General features: G+C 36.9%; 1 protein-coding gene across 1 annotated transcript in view; it reads left to right on the top strand.

Annotated features, from left to right (window-relative positions):
• cd276 (CD276 molecule) overlaps positions 1 to 13,232 on the top strand; it is a 103,860-nt gene that overhangs the window by 5,438 nt on the left and 85,190 nt on the right. The gene's annotated exons all lie outside the window — the stretch shown is intronic.

The raw sequence follows: 13,232 nt of genomic DNA, 5'->3' as shown, positions 1-13,232 counted from the left end.
GAAATAAATAAACAGGCCAGGGCTACAAAATCATGAGAAACTACACACACACACACACACACACACACACATACACACATACATGTATATATAAAGTCAAGACATTAATAATGGAACAAAATATTTCTATTTCAAATAAATTCTGTTCTTTTGAACTTTCTATTCATCTGTGAATCCTGAAAAATAAAATGTATCACAATTTCCACAAAAATATAAGAATGATTTCTGAAGATCATGTGACACTGAAGACTGCAGTAATGATGCTGAAAATACAGCTGCGCATCACAGAAATACATTACAGTTTGACACATATTCACATATAATATTTCACAATATTAGTGTTTTTATTGTATATTTGATCAATCAAATGCAGTCTAGGTGAGTATAAAAGACTGAGCACAACACTTACAGATGACAAACTTTAATAATAATAATCACCACCATCATCATCAATATTATTATTATTATTATCATCAATAATAATAATATTATTATTTATTTAAAAATATATAATTTGTTTTGTGATATATATTATAGTTATATATATATATATATATATATATATATAATATTATTATTATTATTTTATTTTTTTATGTGTGGGTTAAGTGTCCAGTTTAAAAACATGCATAGTGTATACAGTCTATAGTGATTTTTATTAAGTTAGAAACTAGTGGTGCCGTTTCATTAGATTACATGCATCTAAAATCACGCATGACATTGACATGTTCTGAAATATCAAAGTTTGCACCGACAAAATGCAAGAATCTGTCTGTGAAATTTGGTTTTATAGACACTCAGCGTGAAAAAAGATTTGATCCTTTCCCATTAAAAGTCCATCAGAGGCTTATATGGCATATCCTTAGTTAAATTTGCATAATGCATAAAAGGATTCTTGCGTGAATATTATAAGATAGAATCCAAAATGAGCTCTTTAATTGATTAATACCTGCCTCTCTGCAGGTGAAACTGTCTCTCTCTAGACTTTGTACTAATGCAAAGACTATTTACAGCGACGTAAAATGGTGAAGGTCAGAAATGTGCTGAGGAAAGTGAAAAAAAATCAAGTCTGTGATTTTTAAGGTTATTCCTTGAAGAGAAAAGAGCGAGGAAGACAGAATCAAGGTTTTCCCCTCTGACTCAGATGCTGTTTGGGCTTGTGTTGTGTACGTCTGCGGATGAAAACCAGCGCTCGGGTGTGGCGTGTTGAACCTAAACCACAGTTATGACTCTGTTTCATAGCTCGCAGTTTAGTCCCTGTTATACAAGTGTGCTGGAACTGTGAGCATTATTGCTGAGAGGATCCTCAAAATACGTGAGGAGCGTCTAAAATACAATCTGAGAAGTTTCTCAACTTTTACCTTTCAACAGAAGAGCGTAACTCAATATACGAGACATGAATTGGCTTCTAGGATGTATGAGCTCATATACCTCCATATTATCATTCCCTGTTTCTCCATTTTTCTATATTTTCGACACATATATGGTACACTGGTTACAGCTTAGGGCCTGCAATTGGACAGTTGCTAATGTGTTCCCAAAGCAGCGCGTCCTGAGGAGACCTAGACAGAGTTTTGCAGCATTTTGCTGATTTTTGGGGAGAACCTGTGAATTTTGACGTAAAATGTGTTAGACAGAAGTTCTAAACTCTTACTAGGAATGTGGGCCGTGTATAGAACTCCTTACAAGTATTGCACAATAAATTGTATCACCAAAAAATGAAAAATCTGCTGAGAATGTGCTCATCCCCAAGCCATGAGTTTGTTTCTTCATCAGGTTTGTAGAAATGTGTCTCTGCATCAGTGTCTCAGCAATGGATGCTCTGCAGTGAATGGGTGCCGTCAGAATGAGAGTCTGATAAAAACATCACAATAATCCACACCACTCCAGTCCATCAGTTAACATCTGGAGAAGACAAAAGCTGAAACAAATCCAGCATTAAGACGTTTTTAACTATAATACGAGTCTATAATCCATAATAACTCTCTGTTTTGGTCTGAATCAGGAGAGAAATCTGCGCAGATGCCAAAACAGCTCTAAACATGGCTGGATTTTGATGTATTGTCAAGTATGGTGACCCATACTCGAAATTGGTGATCTGCATTTAACCCATCCAAGTGCACACACACAGCAGTGAACAAATACACACACACACGCCTTGCTCAAGGGCACCTTAGTCATGGTATCGAAGGTGGAGAGAGTGCTGTTCATTCACAATCCCCACCTTCAATTCCTGCCGGCACGAGAATCGAACCAGCAACCTTCAGGTTACAAGCCCAACTCCCTAACCATTAGGCCACGACTACCCCTGTAGCCGATGTGAGAGACGACAGCAGATGCACGTAAGATGGAAGCTCATCGCACTTTGCTGTTTTAAGTCTGTGACAAAAAGCGTCAAATCCTAGCAGCATGTGTGTCAGCAAAACTTCTCTAACATGCACACTCGTGAAACACTGATTTTATAAACTGGTTTGACTCTTGATCTGTGCACTTTAGGGCTGCACGATTAATCGGAACAAATCTAAAAAAGAAATCAAATAATAATAATCATGATACAGCTTAGTGTGATTAACATATAGCAGAGACTGAAGCTTAAAAAATAAATGCAAGATGAGTTAATGTTTGAACAAAGAAATTAGGACATAAATACTAGTATTGTCATTTTACAGTTGTTAATATTTATAATTATTATTATTACTTTCTTAAATTTCTTAAATATTTATAATTATTATTATTACTTTCTTAAATACTTCATTGTTTTTATTTACAGTGAAATACTAAAATAGTTATATTTCTTATTGTTTAATATTTTTAGTAACAAAAATAATCATAATAAAATTGCTAATTAATATTTTTTCTTAAATACTTAATTGTTTTTTACAGTCAAATATTAGAATAGCAATACCTCTTTTATTTAGTATTTTTATTTAGTAACAATAATAATCAATAAAACAACAACAACAGTATAATAATAATAATACTTATTATTATTATTATTATTGTTATTGTTATTGTTGTACATACCCTACATACAAGCATTGAGGTTGAAAGTTTAAAAAAAAAAAAAAAACATTTTAAAAAACAATCGACATTCAACTTTAAAAAAAAAAAAAAGAAAGAAAGAAAAAAATGTGCATGGCATTAAGTTGATTAGTTTGTTTATGTTAAAACTAATAATGGATTGCATCGAGACACTTCTTCAGTTTGATTATTGCTTTAGATGTGCATGTGTCAGTGTCATCCTTTTTTTAACCTCAACAAACCGAGGAGCAGATCAGAAGGCGCTGAATGCTCACAGCAGGTCTCCTGCGGTTGTTGATGTTCAGTGTAAACGCCTCCTATAGGCCCACAGAGACACTCCGAATGTGATGCTTATTAAAACAGAGCGCATTACCCAGCATCACATCAGCACATTTCACATGCAGTCTTTTGGGAATCAAGACCAGACCTGATGCACACGATGTGGTTTCACACTGAGAGAATCTGTGTTTCTCATCTCTCCAACTCCTTTCATCTCTCTTTGTCTTGATTTATTTACTCTCTTCATAACACTATGCACAGAAGTTCAAACTACTTACCTGAGCTTTCCTGTAAACGGTAGATCACACTAGCAACACTAAAGTCATGGGTTTGAATCCCAGGGAATGCATGAACTGAAATTATGTTTAGTTTGAATGCAGTGTAAGTCACTGAAGATAAAAGCATCTGCCAAATGCATAAATGTAAATGATGTTCTAATATTATCCTGAATTTTTTTTAGTTCAATATAATATGATATAATATAATATAATACCATGCAATTTAATATAATATAGTATAGTATAATATAATATAATACCATGCAATTTAATGTATAATATAATATAAGGTAATCTAATAAAACTTATGTAATGTAGTATAATGTCATTTAATGTAATGCAGTAACATCTTAATATAATATAAAAATAGAACTTAATATAATGTAATATAATAAATGCAATTTAATGTAAGCAATATCTTGATCTTGTGTGTTGTTGTTGACGATCTGTGGCCTGTTGCATGAAGCTAGCTGAACAAACTCTGAGTTTTAGAGTAGGTTTAGAGTTGACAAAACCAAACAAATCCATCCTGGGTTCACAACACACAATATAAATGTCCTCCGTCAACTCAGCGTTTGATCCAGAGTTCGTGACAGAGTTTAAACAGCCAGTCACACCGAACATGGAAAACATCGGTTTGATTCACTTCTCGCGAGAGTCTGCGCAATTCACTCATTTGTCTTGAGCTCCTGTGTACATTTCTGTACAAGATTGAAAGTAATTGGGAGAGAGATGCTGAAAAATTCACGGTAAACACAAAAGCAAGATTGAAAGCACTTTTTTTTATTATTATTATTATAAGCATTTGTGGTTGTGAATTCAGTATTGTACAGTATGAAAGAAAATAAATACATCAGCCATGTGTGGTTGTGTAGATGTGTATTTATAGGCCTATAGGCTAATTATAGGTTTGTAAACATTCGGGATGCATGCACATTATGGTTGCAGAATAGCCTTTACGCCTAGAGAATTGGATACGGATATGGTACAAAATAGTTAATTTAAAAAGATTATAGATTATATTGATTACATGTTATTTTCTAAATGTTCTCCGTATATTACAACAGCTTGTCACCCAGCGATAAGCACTGTTATTCAACGAAACTGACATTAGTGAGTGGGATACAGATCCGTTTGCAAACAGTGGTGACGTTTTTGTGGGTGAAGCCTATCTGGTGGCAGAAAATGACTTTATTCTTGCAATTTTACCCGTTTTCCTCCACTTGTTACTGGTGTTTTTCTGTGTGCGCAGTATGTGAGGAGTTAGTGAGGCATTTTGATTGGTTGTGTTTGAAAAAGGAAATCAAGTTACTTCCTGTTAGATTTTTGTGTGTTACGTAGAGAATTGTGTGTTGTGTTTTGCAAAAAAAAAAACTGAGTCAAAGGCTGAGAATCAGTGTCTGGTTTTGCAGATTTGGTGTGTGTTTCTGCTGTTTGAGTGACAGCTTTCAGAAACTGTGAGACAAGGAAAGATTTTGTGTGTAAGCAGCTGAAGAAAAAAAAAAAAGTAAAAATATAATGAATTAAATGTATTCACAAGGCAGGAATAAACACTGTTGCTGCAGCAAAGTTTGAGAAGGCAGCAGAAAGAAAATATCTGACTATGCAAAAGAATCAGCTGAATTTTATAGTCATTTGTGACCCTGCAGCACAGAAGCAGTCAGAAGCAGCACAGCTATATTTGTAGCAATAGCCAACAATACATTGTATGGCTCAAAATTATACATTTTTCTTTTATGTCAAAAATCATTAGGATATTAAGTAAAGATCATGTTCCATGAAGATATTTAGTAAATTTCTTACCATAAATGTATCAAAACTTAATTTTTGATTAGTAATATGCATTGCTAAGAACTTCATTTGGACAAATTTAAAGGTGATTTTCTCAATATTTAGATTTTTTTGCTCCCTCAGATTCCAGATTTTCAAATAGCTGTATCTCAGACAAATATTGTCCAACAAACCATACATCAATGGAAAGATTATTTATTCAGATGATGTATAAATCTCAATTTTGAAAAAAATACACTTAAGACTGGTTTCGTCGTCCAAGGTCACACACACACACACACACACACACACACACACACACACACACACATTTTTAAATTAATTTAAATACAACGATTAATATTAATTGCCAGTTTTGTAGCATAATGTTTTGTTGTTGTTGATGACGATGTTGTTGTTGATAATTTAGTGTGTTATTGTGTGTTGTTGTTGTTTTATGTAGCTCCAGGCTGTGCTCCTGCAGGCCGTGAGGATGTTGTTTTCTCTGAGGCTGTTGTCTGCACAAGGACACACTGTACCGCACATGAGACTGAATGAATACAGAGTCACGCTCAACTGTGTGCGACTTCTCTTTGATAATTTCCGGCTTAAGGCAAGATCATTGGCCCTTCACCCAGATTAGCTCCACACCTGAAACCGATATGATCATGCATGCTGTACATCTCTAAAAGAGAACAGAGACGCTTCATAACCTCGCGCTTCGCTGCTCGGCCGATAATACCGTTTTTACCGATAATACTCGTGTTATTTTCCAGTTTGTGTAATGCTATGCACTATATGCTGTTTAGCGGATTTATAATAAAACCTAAAACTTGAGCACTGCTCTTCAGCTGATGTTTCTCGAATGTAAATCTAGTTGTCTTGGGCTTCATGCTTCTGTTCTCTGTCCCGTTTCAAGTGTCTCTCCACTTCATTTCTCATTTTGTGTAACTGTCAGTCTCCATCTCTTCATACACAGCCTGTAAACACACATCCGTAGCTCTGTCAGAGAAGGGCTGCAGCAAACAATTATTTTGATAATCAATTAATCAAACGATTATTAGAACACTGATTAATCAGTAGACTTTGATTGATTATTCAGCTTTTGCAATTAATTCTGTTTTTTCATGTTTAATACTATAAAGCTGCTTGATTTAAGGCTATCTATTGCATGAAGTACTAAATGTGACGTGATGTTTACTAGAGTGCCGAACTGCAAGCATTCGCTTCGCTGTAACCAGATGCTTTCTTAGCTGCTGCTTTTTCACCGCCGTCAGTTTTTGTGTTTATTTTGTTATTGAGAAGAAAGCGTGCAGCATGTATTTACATATGCATCCAAACGCGGCTCAGCAGCTTCAGGTTCGGCTGCGTTTGCTCTGCATCCAGGAGAGATGAATCACAGCGTCACGCTGGTCAAAGCGAGTTATTGCAGGCTCTTTCATTAGGTCACATGAGATCAGACAGCTACTCGACAACAAAAATATTTGTCGACAATTTTATCGTCAACGCTGTCGATAATGTTGACCAATCATTTCAGCCCTACACCAGAGCCTCATCTACGCCAGCTGAGAGCGAGCTGGATATTTATGAGATGATATTTACACAGTGAATGTCCTTATGATTTGATAATATCATCTTATCAGACCAATAAAGCCCTTTGAGCAGAACTTCATCTCCGAGAAAGAGAGGAGAATGGCGTGTTTGGAGATCATGTGACACGGTGAGATGTTATTATGTTTGGACAATATCAGAGCCATAAATCTCATTCACATGGAAATCAGTCTCTCACATACAGAGAGGGAGGTGATTCGATCGATGTGTGGTCTGGTGTTACCCATGATGCATTGTGATGCTAATGTCGCTGAGGTGACGCTCTAGCGCTCCGTCGGAAACATGGCCTTGCAAATGACTTCTTCAGTAGGCTGCTGACAGTGAGAATTGAAAATCCAAAGGAGATTTTGATGGCTCCGAGTTCGTTTGGAGTTTTATTCTGTGTTTTAGGGCTTGAGCGGTGTCTTTAGGACTTTATTGGGTGCTGTGAGCATCACTGATGCCTTGGATTGTGTTGCTTGTTGAGAGAAGGTGTGCAATTACCTTTTCTGAGAGATAAAACACACAATTTCAGCCTGACAGACGATAAAATGAGCAGAACAAATCTGAGTACCTACAACACCCTAGCAACCACTTAGCAGTCACCCTAGCAACTACCTAGTACAGCCTAATAACCACCTGGAATACCCAAACAATTGCATAGCAACCGCCCAGAACACACTAAAGGCAACTGAACACCCGAGCAACCACCTAACAACCACCCAGAATACCATAGCAACCACCAGAACACCCTAAAGACAATTGAACACCCTAGCAACCACCTAACAACCACCCAGAATACCATAGCAACCACCAGAACACCCTCAATTCAATTGATCGCCTTAGCAATCACCTAACAACTACACAGAATACCCCAACAACTGCATAGCAACCATCCAGAACACCCTCAATTCAATTGAACACCTTAGCAACCACCTAACAACCACCTGGGATAGCCCAGCAACTGCAGAGCAACCACCTAGAACACCCTCAAGAAAATTAAACACCCTAGCAACCACCTAATGACCACACAGAACACCAAGAATACCCTAAAGGCACCCAAAACACCCTAGCAAGCAATGAACATCCGGAAGATCCCAGAAAGCACCTAAAATACCCTAGCAACCACCTGTGACAGCCATCCAGAACATCCTAAAAAGTATGTAAAATATAGAAGCCACCCAGAAACGTTTTTGTCAAATGCCTTGGTCACCCTAGCAACTACACTGAACACCCAGCAATCTCATAGCAACCACCCAGAATACCCTAGCAACCATATAGTAACTCATAAAAACAACCTAACAACCATCTAGAAACCACCCAAAACACCTCAGCAACCACCTAAGACCCATACAGAACATCCTAGAAAGCATCTAAAATATCCAAGCAACCACACAGAACACCCTGTGGAATGTCTTGATCACCCTAGCAACCATATTGAACACCCAGAAACCTCATAGCAACCTCTCAGAATACCCTAGCAACCATATAGCTCAGTTTAAACCCACCTTTAAACCCACAGCACCTCTCATGACAGTCCTGCATCATGATTTCAGTGAGTTTTGCTCAGTGTCTTCAGAGAGTCTGGTTTGTTAATGGTGCTATATTCAGAAAGCCTGGTTTCCTGCTGCTATGTTGTGTTTCCATCACTGGAGGGCGATAGAGCCTCACCGCTGTGACTGAATACAGCCACTTATCAGCCGCACACACTGCTGTTGTGTGTGTGTGTGTGTGTGTGTGCGCGCGTGTGTGCGTGTGTGTGTGCGTGCGTGTTTTTCAGTGTGTGTGTGCGCGCGCTCGCGTTTTTGTGACAAATGAGGACATACAATTTGTATAATGACATGGGTATGACGTATTACAAGGAGAAGGTGACTTTTGAGGACATTACCCCAAGCCTCCTGTAAGGGGTAGGTTTAGGTGTAGGGTTGGTGTAGGGCAATAGCACATACAGTCTGTACAGTATAACAACCATTACGCCTATGGAGAGTCCCCACTTTTCACAAAAATAAACGTGTGTGTGTGTGTGTGTGTGCATGTGCGTGTGTGTGTGTGTGTGTGTGCGCGCGCGCGCGCGTTTTTGTGACACATGAGGACACAAATTTGTATAATGACATGGGTGTAACATAGTAAAAATGTTTGTACAGTATAAAAACCATTACGCCAATGGGATGTCCCCACTTTTCACAAAAACAAACGTGTGTGTGTGTGTGTGTGTGTGTGTGTGTGTGTGATGCTGCCGCTGGACTGATGGAGGTCTGATAGCGTCTCTTATCGAGCTCTCTCAAATGAAGCTGCATGTCTCTCTGCAGGTAGATATTGAGCTCTGTGTTTCTCGCTGATATTGAGCGCTGTTATTCCAGGCTTTGTCTGTTTGTAAGTGTGTGCATGTGCTTATTGGCCTTTGAGCTTCAGCAGGGCTGATATCGGTCTGAAGGGTTTGTTGTATTAGCAGAAGAGCAGCAGGACTCTCCGTTATTGAGCACCACGCATTGAACCTTCATGCTTTACAGCCTGTGTTATGAAAGATGGAGATGATGATGGAGTGTGAGAGAGAGAGATGAGAGGATGGAGAAAGAGAACAAATACTCATACTTACAAATCATTTAGGGTACAACGGGGCTAAAAGGCACACCTTAAGAAAAAATCTGCTATTCACTGCACCTAAAATGTCTAATTGCAGAAAAATATATATACATTTGAAAATAAATCATTCAAGTTGTTTATTTTGTTTAAAAATCGTATAAATATATGAGGGGGCAAGGCCCACCAGCATGGGGCAAAAGGCACACGGTATTGATACAAATACTTCAGCTAAAATAATGTTTTTTTTAAAATAATGTCTAAGTTAATAATTATTCAAAACAATGGCTTTAGCAAAGTTTGTACTATTTTCTGCTTATTTTGAAAAATAAAAGAATTCATTTTTGTTCAATATATACTGTCATTAAAATATGTTAATATCAAAAAATATATTTTAAAATACAGAAACATTTTAATAAGTAAAGATTTTGAAAGCACTGAAGGAAATCCAATAATAATTGAATATATATTTACAGTAGTAACAACAAATGTTATTTTATTATATGATCTGATTAATATCATGTTTTTAAATATGATGGTTTCATTCTAAACATGGTGATTATCTCTAATATGGACACCCAACATAATATATGATATTTACCATCTGAATCTAACCATGTCATGTCAACAAATGGAAAAGTCAGCCATCTATTAATTATCATGTTAATTACTGTGCGCCTTCAGCCCCAACAGCAGGGGCGCTTTTTACCCCAAATACCATACTTTTACATATTCTTTTGCTATTTAAAAACTGTTGCTTTAATTATCTTAAACAAAACTGAAAATCGTTAAGACCTTTGCCTCAAAATATTTGCGTTCATTGTAGCAATTCTCATTTGCTACTTAAATCTACAACATTTAAAAAACCATAAAATATTAGATCAAGTAAGCACAGAATCAACTTTGCGCTGCTGCGCGCGATCGCGTCAGGGATCACACAAATATACACGTGCATCTTGAAAAGCGGATGTTTTGGAAAGTGCTACGCCATGTTTTTGTGCCATCTAGTGGTTCAGATGAAAATAATATCAAAGGCGCCTTTAGCCCTGTTGTACCCTACCATTTTTGTTGTTGTTGTTGAAATGCATCATCTATGGGAGCCCATTTTCACCATGGAATAAATAAAGATAATCGCGTCTATCTCACAGTTCGGATTTTGATTATTTTTTTCTTGCAATTCCAAGTTTACATCTCGCTATTCATTTTCTCCCTCTGAATTCTAAATTTTAAATCTCACAATTGTGTTGTTTAGCTTCTGCTACAAAATGAAAAATAAAAATGCAAATTACAACTTTTTATCTCATAATTCAGACTCACAAATATCAAAATATTCAAATATTCAGACTTTTTTTGTTGCATGTTTTGCATTTTGCAATTGCATGTTTAAATTTCACAATTTGGACTTTCCTTCTCATAATTTAAATCTTACAATTCTGAGTTTTTATCTCACAATTTTATTTTCTTGCTTCCACCATAATAATTTAGACTTTTTTCTTGCGTTTGCAAGTTTATATCAGAATTTTGAGTTTATCTTACAGCTCTGGGTTTATATCTCACAATTCTGACTTTTTTTCCTCTAAATTCTGAGTTTGCAACTTTTTATATCACAATTCACAATTCTGAGTTAATTTCTAACAGTTCAGTTCTGAAAAAAAAGTAAAATTGTGAAATTAAACCCAGAACTGCAAGAAAAAAAAAAAAAAAAAACATTTTTTTAATTGGTCATTGGGATTTTGTAGCCAATCAACTGCGCTGTAAATGTCATGTGACTCACAGGAAATGACATCATGGCAGCTCTGAACGGCTGAGAGATTTTCTCCAGTGTGAGCAGACGGAGGGAGATAAAGGCAGGATGAGTGTGTGTGATACAGTCCGCCTGTCACACCGCACACACTCAGGAAACTTCATTTACTCTCAGTGACTCAGTGTGAAAGTGGAATATTATATTTGTAGCGTATTTTTAGATGTGTAGACTAGACCTAAAGTGTATTTAAATGTGACATCCTCCAGGACTGAACAGCACAGATCAGCATTTATTTGAAACAGAAATCTTTTGTAACATTATAAACATCACTTTTGAACTATTTCATGCATCTTTGTTTAACAAAAGTATTATTTTGTCTTTGTTTGACCCGTGATGAAGCTGATGCTAATATCTATAGAGAGATTGATGGTCCGTTTCATATCACATGGATTCCTATCCAATTAGACGTCATTATATGTAATTAAACAACAAATTAGTCCAAATTATCATTAATGCCATGTAGCTGGATGACATCTGTTCAGATTAATTAGTGTAATACAAAAATGTAGGTATGTATAATGTGTTTAATTCATGCCAACCTGAGTTCCTCTGAAGGTTTCGTTCTCATCTGCTCAATCAACTACATTTCTTCTCTGTAAACGCAAGAAATGCACTCAAAAGAAGGAATAATGGAGGAGAGAAGCGCTATAGAGAGACAAAGGAGCTGTAAATAAACAGCGGCGGGTGTGTGGCAGCATTTATGAGGGCCGTAATGACTTAAATTTGATTGCGGTCGCACAGGTTCCGGTTTCTCTCTCTCTCTTTACACTGCCTCCAGATGAAGACATTAACATAGGCCCCGCCCACCGGCGTTCAGTCGCTTAAAAAAGCGTTGCGTTGCATCAAAATCAAATATAAATTACATTCACTGCCGCTACCTTGTCTACACTGGATACTTTCTGACAGTCCACGTTCGAGTCTGTCGTCAATCAGACAAATGGAGTGAAAGAACTTTTGCTTTGATGGGCTTGGTTTAAACAGCTCGTTCGCGTCTTTGTACAGATATCAGATTCAGAAGGATCCCAGCGTAAAGGAACAAGTAGATAGTTTATTTTTAATGGCATCCCGGATCGTGTCAGAGGATTGTATGTTTGTTCGGAGCATTTTGTTTTGTAATTGAGACACAGTGTCATGGAGAGTTTACAAAGAATAATTTGCTGAAAGATGAAGCGGTACTAGATCTGACTGCAGCTGCATCACAAACCTTAAGTAAATGATTTCTTGATGCTTTGTCTGGAAATAACCGTTTAATTTTGATTGTTGTCAAAGCACTGAAAACATGCAATAGTAGTGATGGGTCGTTCTTGAACGATTCATTCATTTTGAACAAATCTTTAATGTGACTCAGGAAGAACAAGTCGTCTCGGGGAGTGATTCGTTCAGTCGTAAATGTGTTAGGGAAGTAACACGTAACATTTTAATTATATTTTGCTAAAATGAACAGAATGACTCAAAAAGTTCATTTTGCTGAACGAGACTCAAAGGTCCGAGTCGGTCAAATGATCCAAACTTCCCATAACTGGGGCACTGATACTGTTTCCTATGCAGTGACGTTAGCCAATCATAACAGCGGCTGATTACTGAGAAGCCTTAAAGGACCCGCCCCTTAAAAACAGTCTGTTTCTGAGAGAGGGTCAGAATGAGGGTTGAAAATAATCATTTTTCCACATATTTATTTGTTTTTTTGTGCAAAAATGTCATTAACATTATAAGTAAACCTCAAAGAACATATTAAAATAATAAAAAAATCCATGTCATGACCCCTTTAACACAAAGTGGCGGATGTAAATTCAGATTAGCCCACCTTATTTCACCGTCTCTCTGCTCAAACGCACACCTACAGCTGACGTCTGCTTCCCTGCTGCTGGGCTGAAAGCGTCTTCCAGATCAATCATGGCTGGTATTTAGAC

Source organism: Onychostoma macrolepis, chromosome 18 (assembly GCF_012432095.1).
Source record: "Onychostoma macrolepis isolate SWU-2019 chromosome 18, ASM1243209v1, whole genome shotgun sequence".
Classification (NCBI taxonomy): domain Eukaryota; kingdom Metazoa; phylum Chordata; class Actinopteri; order Cypriniformes; family Cyprinidae; genus Onychostoma; species Onychostoma macrolepis.
This window is presented reverse-complemented; position numbering and strand designations above follow the sequence as displayed.